The sequence below is a fragment of the Penaeus monodon genome, chromosome 5 (genome assembly GCF_015228065.2).
Source record: "Penaeus monodon isolate SGIC_2016 chromosome 5, NSTDA_Pmon_1, whole genome shotgun sequence".
NCBI classification, from domain to species: domain Eukaryota; kingdom Metazoa; phylum Arthropoda; class Malacostraca; order Decapoda; family Penaeidae; genus Penaeus; species Penaeus monodon.
The window spans coordinates 53691582-53699740 of NC_051390.1; the positions used below are offsets into that span (position 1 = coordinate 53691582).

At 48.7% G+C, this 8159-nt stretch overlaps 1 protein-coding gene across 2 annotated transcripts in view; it reads right to left on the minus strand.

The window, feature by feature from the left end:
- Positions 1-7827, minus strand: part of LOC119573347 (extensin-like) — a 27589-nt gene extending 19762 nt beyond the window's left edge. For both annotated transcript variants that reach the window (XM_037920562.1, XM_037920561.1), the window contains exon 1: positions 6882-7827. The gene's annotated coding sequence lies outside the window, so the exon portion shown is untranslated. The remainder of the gene's footprint in view (positions 1-6881) is intronic.
- Positions 7828-8159: the final 332 nt, after the last annotated feature.

Genomic DNA, 8159 nt, shown 5'->3' on the forward strand with positions numbered 1-8159 from the left:
TGCCCAGTCTATACCCCGTGGGGGGGGGGGAGAAACAATTCCGGAGGGGGGGGGAGGGGGCGAGCAAATATTTGCGGTGCTGGACTTCGGGGAGTCCTTGAGATAGGGGTAGGAGGGGGAGTCCTAGAGATAGGGGTAGGAAGGGGAGTCCTAGAGATAGGGGAAGGAGGGGGAGTCCTAAAGATCGGAGGGGGGGGTCCAAAGGATTGGGCTGAAAGGGGATGGGGGGGGAGGAGGAGTGGGGCGGGAATGTAATCGAACCTCTGCAATTCGAACCGTATCCATGTCTCCTGTAGCTGCCACGGGTCACGTGATGGAGGTGGTGGTCCCCCTCCCCCTCCCCCCCTCCTTCCCTCTCCCTCTCCTCCCTCCCTCCCTTTCCCACTCCTCTCCCTCTCCCTCTCCTCGCCCTCCCCCTCCCCCTCTGCCGCTGTTCAACAGGGTTCCCAATTTTCCTTCTCGCAAGCGGGGATCTATCGGTCTATTTTCTCACGGTCGAAACATCTCCCCAGCCGAACATCACCACCGAATATACCGATTCATCCTTTTCAGTCGTCATCTCCAGCACATCGCAACAATTTACAATTCATAATTTAGTCAAATTCCATTCAATACGAAGGTTTATTCACAAGCTATCCGTTTCATTCTGCTTCTAAACCAGTCTTGAACAATCACCCACATTAAAAATCATCCGCATTAAGCATCATCCACATTCCTACATCAGCTTACATCACGATAATTCCTAAAATTCTTCATCTCCCAAACACCATTAATTCCGAAATCTGTCATACTAATCTTCGTGTTCTTTCGCCATATAGGCCTATCTGTCTCAGAAAACTCCCACGCACATCGAACGTCATTTCTCCGCTCTACGTTCTTCTTTTCTCCGCTCTACGTTCTTCTCTGTCCCCCATTTACGTTATTATCATTATTGTTGTTGTTATTATCATTATTTTCACCTATTATTATTATCATTATTATTATTCCTCCTCCATCTGCTCCTTCTTATTATAATTTTCTTTATTTTTTCTTATGCCTCGTTCTTTACCGTCCCCCATTTATGTTTTTTATTATTATCTTCATTATTATAATTATTATTGTTGTTGTTATTATTATCATCTATTATTATTATTCCTCTTCCTCCTCCTCCTTCTTCTTTTTATTATTTCCATTATTATTATTATTATTATCATTATTATTATTATTATTATTATTATCACTATCATTCCTCCTCCTTCCCTTCCTCCCCCCCGCCTGCCAAGATCCCCGGCGCCCCCCTCCCCCCTCCCTCCCCGTTCCCCGTCCGTCTGCGCCTTTGATCCGCCACGGCCGCGTCGCCATCAGTCACGGGGCACCTACGACACGGGCGGCAAGCGAGTCCACCTGTAAGCCACGCCCCCCCCCTCCACCTCCCCCTTCCTCCCTTCGCCCTGCTTTTGTTCTCTCTCCACCATTTCCGCTCTCCGTCGTGTTTCTTCTCCGTCCCCTTCCCTTCCTCCCTTCGTTGTACCTCTCCCCCTTTCCCTCCCCTTCCCTTACCCTTCGCTTCTCCCCTTGGTTTCCTCACTTCCCTCTCCCTCTTCCCCTTCCCCTTCCCCTTCGACCCTTCCCTTCGCCCTGCCTTTATTCCCTCCCCCGCGTTTCCTCCCTTCTCCTCATTCCCTTTCGCTCCTCCCCTTCACCCTGCCTTTATTCCCTCCCCTTCACCCCCTCCCTTCGCCGCACCTCTTCTCCTTCCCTTCCCCTTCCTCCCTTATTTTCTTCTCCACTGCAAGTACTCCCGACTTTAATTACGCACTCGCGGTTCCGTCTGCACTGTATGTCACGGCGGCCCCTCCCCTCCCTTCCCCCCTCCCCTACCCCTACCCCGTCCTTCTACTCATCACTCTACCCCCTCCCCCTTCTCCTTCCCTCCCTCCCCTATTTTCATCTCCCCTTGACAGTACTCTCGCCTTGCATTGCGTGCCTTCTCTTTCTCTCTCTTTCTTCTCATGTTCTCTCCCTTTGATCTCTTTGACCTCTCCCACCCTCCCTCCCTCCCTCCCCTTCTCTCTCCCTCCCTCCCACCCTCTCCCCCTCCCTCCCTCCCTCCATCCCCTTGTCTCTCCCTCCCTCCCACCCTCTCCCCCTCTCTCCCTCCCTCCCTCCCTCCCCTTCTCCTTCCCTCCCTCCGTCCACCCACCCACCACGCCCCCTCCGACCCATCAACTCATCATGCGACTCCCACGCACAATAACAAGTGTCCTTTCTCATGTCTGTCTGCTTTCCGCCCCTGCTATATCCTGGTCTGTGCAAACACATACATAGCCTACATACATACACACGCGCACATATATATGTCATATATGCATACCTATACACATACATAGATACACACTTACATGTACATATAACATTTACAGCATATATGTACATTCATACACTATATACATATACATGTAATATGTAATATATTTTATATAAAAGGAACATATACGCATTCCTCTGTATTAAGCGGAGACATACACATATCTATATCTATCTATCTATCTATCTACCAATCTATCTATCTATATATATATAATATATAAATATAAATAATATATATATATATATTTATATATATATATATATTTTTTTTTTTACATATATTTATATATTTATATTTAAATCTCTCTCTCTCTCTCTCTCTCTCTCTCTCTCTCTCTCTATATATATAATATATATATATATATATATATATATATATATATATATATATATACATATATATATATATATATATATATAATATATATATATATTATTATATATAATATATATATTCTTATATGTATTTATATATATATTATCTATCTATCTATATCTATCTATCTATATCTATCTATCTATCTGTCTATTTATATGTGTGTGTATATTATATCATTATATATTATATATTATATATATATATATATATATATATATATATATATATATATATATATATATATATATATATATATATATATATATATATATCTCTTCTTTACCAAGAGCCTGTGCGAGACCTTCGGCCACGGCTCACATAACGCCCTCATATCCCCGCCCTGGCGTCACATAACGCGCCCCGCATGGCCGGCCTCTCGCCCGACGCGACGGCCATGTTTCGGAGCGACCCCCCCCCCTCCCCCTCCTTGATTGAGCGCAGCGTCGCGCGTCCTTCTAATTAGAGCCCCGGCGCGGCCCCGTCAGCTGATCGGCGGGCCAGTGCGGGTGCGGGCGCGCGTGCGGGCGGGGCGGGGCGGGGAAAGGGTGGGTTCTCGTGGCCCTGCTCCGCGCGACAACAAAGTGCCCCCGAGTAACGTTTCCGCGTGACGTCACCTTCCCCGAATAAGCGGGCACCCGACACATCATGCACTTGAGCGGGAGATGTATGGCGGGCATGCAGTTGGGGGAGGGAGAGTCCTACTCCAGCCCCGTCTCCTCCGCGTTATTTATTTACGCTCGCCGCTTAACGAGCGCCACCAACACCAGCAGGACGATTAGCTTATTGCAGCAACACAAGGACTCCTGTGTTCTCTGAGTCACCGCCGGGTTTGCATCGGCCTCGATTAAAGCACCGCCGGTCGCCGCGGCATTTCTCGGGGAGGGCTGCCTGCGTTGGCACAGGGACACGCGCGTGCGGGGCAGGGGGAGCCCGTCCTTTGTCTCCCCGAAATGCCTCCTGCGCCCCGGCCGCCGTCAGAAACAGAGAGAGGCCCTGGTCACTTGCTCTCCTGGTCCTCGCAAAAGACTTCATCCAACTCACTTGTTATTATCTCCGGGTCACCAGACAGCTGTCACCTTGACATATGATGTCACGGCAGCGTGAATAAGCCTCGCCATGACATCACGAGCAATAGGATCTAGAATCTAACACGCCAAGCAACAAGTGAACCATACTTACAATCCGCCGCGGCTCGACAACACGACTCGCAATTTTAATGACCAAAAGTTGGAAAACAAACACTGCAGCATAATCAGATCTGACCTTTTCTGCGGCCCATTTTTTAATAATGCGTTTGAAAAGATGTCTCTCTCTCAAGTGCGTTCTCAGGCAAGGGAGAGTATCCACAACATCCACACATCACTTCATCTGCGGCCACGTGCACGCAGGAGGTCACGGCACTGCCCCCGACACCAAAGGTCTGTCTGCGTGTCACTGCCGGGAAGGAGAGGCGTCGAGGTGGACCTCGTGGCGTCAAGGGGATGGAGGCCCGACGCACCGACCTCAATCAAGAATCGGGTGCGTCGGAAATACAGGGGGCGAGCAGGGAAGCGACGGGGAGGGGAACGCCCATACAACACGTACGTGAGAAGGGAACGCTCATACAACACGTACGTGAGAGGGGAACGCCCACACAACACGTACGTGAGAGGGGAACGCCCACACAACACGTACGTGAGATGGGAACGTCCATACAACACGTACGTGAGAGGGGAACGCCCACACAACACGTACGTGAGATAGGAACGCCCACACAACACGTACGTGAGAGGGGGAATGTCCATACAACACGTACGAGGGAGTGAAACGCCCCTACAAACACGAACAGCGGAAGGAAATTACCGAACACGAGGCACAGGAGAGGAATGAATGAATGAATGAATGAAAGAAGGAAGGAAGGAAGGACAGAAGGAAAGAAGGAAGGGAGGAAGGAGGGAAGGAAGGAAGGAAGGAAGGAGAGAAGGGAGGAAGGAGGGAAGGAAGAGAGAAAGGAAGGAAGGAGGGAAGGAAGGAGAGAAGGAAGGAAGGAGGGAAGGAAGGAGAGAAGGAAGGGAGGAAGGAGGAACTTAAAAAGGAAGGAATGAGAGAAGGAAGGGAGGAAGCCTGCATTACAAAGGTGTTACCAGGAAACGAGGGAAGAAAACGAGACATATTTCGAGAAAGAGAAAAGTGGGGGGGTGGGGGTGGGGGGGGGAGACGGCAGGTGCGTGAACATAAAAAAGGGGGGGGGGGGCGAACCGGGGAGACATCTGGCTAAAATAGGGGACAGAAAGAGAAAGAAGAGAGAGAGAGAGAGAAAAAATAAACAGTGAAATAAAAACAACGAAAAAATCAGAAAAAAATACGTGACAAAAATAGAAAGGAAAAAAAATGGACACAGGTAAAGAAAGAAGAGAGAGATAGAGAGAGAGGGAAAAAACAAGAAAAAACAAAACAAAAAATGACGTGCAGGAGGAGACATTTAAAAAGATGGAAGAAAAATAGTATACAAAGTGAGTGCATAAAAAGAAAGGAAAGTGAGCGAGTGACAGAAAAACAAGGGTGACAGACGAGTGAGACAGTTATAACACGAAGGAGAGAATGGAGAACAGGAGGGAGGGGAGAAGAGGAGGAGAAAGTGGAGGAGCGAGGAGAGGAGAAAAGGGAGGTGACAGACGAGGGAGAAAGGGGAGGAGGAGCAGGAGGAGCAGGGGAGGAGGAGGAGGAGGAGGAGGAGGAGGAGGAGGAGGAGGAGGAGAGGAGGAGGAGGAGGAGAGGATGAGGAGGGAGGAGGAGCAGAAGGAGGAGGAGGAGCAGGAGGAGAAAGGGGAGGAGGAGGAGGAGGGAGAGAGGAAGGAGAAAAGAGGAAGAAGGAGGAAGAAGAAAAAAGGAGGAACAGCAAGCAGAGGCGGAGGATGGAGGAGGAGGAGGCAGACAGCAAAAGGAAAAAAACAGAAGGAGAAGAGGAAAACGAGAGAGAAAAAGGGAAGAACGAAGTGTGAACTCCGTGAACTTAGGATGAGGAATGAGGTGCAGACATGACAATCAAACAGACAGACAGCCAGACACACACACACACACACACACACACACACACACACACACACACACACACACACACACACACACACACACACAGCATAAATAGACAACCAGCCAGCCAGACATACAGACACACACACACACACAGAACAGACTTACTGGCATAAACAAAGTGACCCGAACAAGACGAGGAGTGAAGAGCCAGCCACAATTAGAAGAACAGATCTGATAAAACACAGACGAACAAGGAAACACACACACACACAAATAAAACAAAGACGAAGAACAGGCAGGAGTGACAAAGCGTAGAACAGCGTGAACACACACAAAGGCCGAAGAAGAACAAGGAAGCGATGTCATTTAGCAGGAAAGGGGGAGGGGGAGGGGTGGTGACGAGAGGGGGTTCAATCAGGGGGAGGGAGAGGGAAGGATAAAGTGGGGGGAGGAGAGAGAGGGGGAGAGGGAGGCCACTAGGGGTGAGGGGAAGGCGAGGGGAAGGGGGAAGTCAAGAATGGGAGAAGGGGAGAGAAGGTAGGAAGGGAGAGGGAGAGAGGGAGAAGGGAGAGAGGGAGAAGGGGAGAGAAGGTAGGAAGGGAGGGGGATGTCACAGGGGGAGGGGGAGACATCTGGAAACTGCACTTCGTTGCCCTCGCCTTCGCCACAACACGCCACAGACTCCTTGGTGCCGGCGGTCGGTCTGTCACGAGATACGCGAGGGATGTTTCACTTATAAATTCACTGCGAAATGCCCTGGATGCTGCCAACTTCCTGAGATGTTCATTGGGCCTCCGTTCGGTTTTCTGTGTTTTGTTTTGTTTTCATGCACTCTCTTTTTTCTTATTTTCCTTTTTTTTCGAAGCAGTCCTTTACGCGGACACAAACAAATAAAACGAGGGATTATGGAAAAAAAAAATCGTGAAACAAAAAGGTTTCCGGAAAAAAAGGGGAAAAAATACACAAAAACAAACAAAAAAACAAACAAAAAAGTTGCAAAAAAAAAAAACGAAAAAAGACAAGAAAAGAAAGGAAAAGAAACGACATAAAAAAGGTTAAGAGAGAGAATAATGATAATAATAATAATAATAATAAACAGAGAGAAGGAAAACCAATAACAATTCTTCACATCGCGCACGTCTTATCCGAGGACGGGGCCTCGTCAGCCAGAGAGCCTCCCGACGAAGGCGCTGCGGGCGAGAACCACGAACGGGTGACAGCGAGGAGCGGGGCGGTGCTCGCGACGGGTCAACACTGGGTGCCACGACTGTCTGGCCGCTCCCAGTGCCGCCAGCCAGTGCCACACGGCTACCACGACTGCCTCTACCACCAGCACCACCACTAGCGCGGCCGTGTGTGTGCGAGTGTGTGTGTGTGTGTGTGTGTGTTCGGCCCCCTGAGCTTCCCCGCAACACGGCCGCACTCGCCCGCACGCCGTCCCCGCGCCCGCACTCACTCCTCCGCACGCCCGGCCTCAGCCCTTCCACTCTCGCCGTGCACGCCGGGCCCTGCAGCCTAAGGGACGCCCGCCACTCCACACTGAGCTAGCCACTCCACTCCTCTCCACATTACGTACTCCACTCCCCTCCACACTGCGTAATCCACTCCACTTTTCCTTTCACTGCGTACTCCATTCCACTGTACCTACTCCACTCCACACCAAGCACTCCACTCTATACCAAATACTCCACCCCAAATTACCTACTCCACTCCACACCAAGCACTCCACTCTATACCAAATACTCCACCCCAAATTACCTACTCCACTCCACACCAAGCACTCCACTCTATACCAAATACTCCACCCCAAATTACCTACTGCACTCCACACCAAGTACTCTTAATGTGCAGTTCTTGAACAGCCTCTGACACATGGCTAATATAAGATGCTTTTGTTCAAACAGGGTCTTATTCTATTTCAACAATCACACCAAAATATGAAAATAAAAACATTTAGCTCCATCAATACCAAAAATATAATTATTTAATCTCAGATAAACATTACCGCGACCACTCTTATCTGAATACGTAATGCATTTCTTTAAACACTCTACGTAATAATATTTGAGAGGAACTTTTTAACAAGTTGCTTGGCTACTCAAAAAGGAATCGGAAATGATATATGAAGTACTTATCGACATTTCTAAAAAGTCTCATTCGTAATGATCCTGAAATTCAGCAGTAATCAAGCATCAGTTTTGATTTTTCGCGAAAAAACATGTATATCGCTTACTAATAAAAGATAGTTTGAGGAAGTATCACTCAACAACTATATACTCACCGGCGCACGTAAATAACCACCCTGTGCCCAGCGCGCGCGTGAAATAGCGGACTTCAGCACGCGCTGTGACTCCCGAAACGCACGCAATAATCCCACGCCTTTCCAATATCCAATCGCTCGTTCCTCTATTTCCCA